The following is a 1,762-nucleotide window of genomic DNA, read 5'->3' on the forward strand; positions in this document are numbered from 1 at the left end:
TGGGGCACAAACCCATGTCCCCTGCACCAGTAGGCGGACTCTCAACCACTGCGCCACCAGGGAAGCCCCCTTGCTATTCTTAAATAAAGGAAACATAATCCGGACTTCCCTGGTGGCTCAGTGGTTGAGAATCCACCTGCCGATGCAGGGGACATGGGTTCGATCCCTGGTCTGGGAAGATCCCACATGCCGCGGGGCACCTAAGCCCGTGCGCCACAACTACTGAGCCTGCGCTCTAGAGCCTGCAAGCCACAATTACTGAGCCTGTGTGCCTAGAGCCCATGCTCTGCAACAGGAGAAGCCACTGAAGTGAGAAGCCTGTGCACCTCAATGAAGAATAGGCCCACTCACCGCAAACAGAGAAAGCCCACGTGCAGCAAGGAAGACCCAACGCAGCCAAAAATAAATTAAAAAAAACAAAAACAAAAACCACACAATTCTTCTATAGTGAACTATATGCCCTGTGTGTCCAGATATAGCAGGATTTAATTCCTGTATGTAAAGGAATATAATTTTTCTTCCATTGCTAAATTTGCATATTTAGAAATTCTAGATGATTATATGTCATATTTATATTTAGTTAACTTGGGTAAAATATTTTATTTTCATTTATCATTTACAGGTGGTTTTGTTCCTGTTATTAGTATTTCCTAGGTATCAAGTGAGAGTTTGATTTTTATTTATTTATTTATTTATTTATTTATTTTACTGCAGCATGATTTTATAAAAACAGTAATAACATCAAAATAGTGCTTCTTATGCCTGATACTATTCTAAATGCTTTTTATATTATCCCATTTAACTCTTACAACAATCCTTTGAGATATGAGTATGATTACTTTCATTTTACAGGTGAGGAAACTGAGGAACATTAACAGTACTAAATTTCACAGACTCTTGTGTCTACCTACTTATACAAGACCTCTAGCTGTTTGCAAAACCCTCTCCGCATCTTGCTCTTCCCTGTCCTCTGCCTATTCTTTCTCAGAGTGTCCAGATGCAACTTGTGAACCCACACAGTTTATGTTGTGTGCTTCCGCTGGGCACTTCTCCTTCTGTGCTATTACCTGGCACTAGTTTCCTACTGGGTACTGCTGTCACTGTGTTAGGTTCTGTAGTCTACTCTTTGTGTGTAGCGGGGTAGTACTTGGTACTTGTACTCTACTGAGAGAGTTTGATCTTTAAAACGTTACTTGTGCTGATAATTATAGGTACTGTTAAAAAAAATACTAGTTTTGTGATTTCAGCTTCCTGTTTGCTTTCCTTTAAATGTCTTCCAAATTCTTCAGAACTTCTTATTGAAAAACAATTTAAACAGTTGTTAACGCCAGTAACATTAAAGAAGTGTACTTGTTTTTGCTGATTGGCATTGTCTTTTTTTTTAATAGATCTTTATTGGAGTGTAATTGCTTCACAATACTGTGTTAGTTTCTGTTTTACACCAAAGTGAATCGGCCATATGCATACATATGTCCCCATATCCCCTCCCTCTTGAACCTCCCTATCCCAGCCCTCTAGGTCATCGCAAAGCCCTGAGCTGATCTTCCTGTGCTCTGCTGCTGTTTCCCACTAGCTAACTATTTTACATTTGGTAGTGTATATATGTCATTGCTACTCCTACTTTGCCTCAGCTCACCCTCCCACCCCATGTCCTCAAGTCCATTCTCTACGTCTGCATCTTTATTCCTGCCCTGCAACTAGGTTCATCAGTACCATTTTTTTTTAAGATTCCATATATATGTGTTAGCATACGGTATTTGTT

The 1,762-nt window shown here is 40.1% G+C and overlaps 1 protein-coding gene across 15 annotated transcripts in view; it reads left to right on the top strand.

Moving 5' to 3' along the window:
* The window catches only part of BCAS3 (BCAS3 microtubule associated cell migration factor), a 576,467-nt gene that overhangs the window by 17,714 nt on the left and 556,991 nt on the right, over window positions 1–1,762 (top strand). The window lies entirely within an intron of this gene.

This window comes from Physeter macrocephalus, chromosome 14 (assembly GCF_002837175.3).
Source record: "Physeter macrocephalus isolate SW-GA chromosome 14, ASM283717v5, whole genome shotgun sequence".
Lineage (NCBI taxonomy): Eukaryota > Metazoa > Chordata > Mammalia > Artiodactyla > Physeteridae > Physeter > Physeter macrocephalus.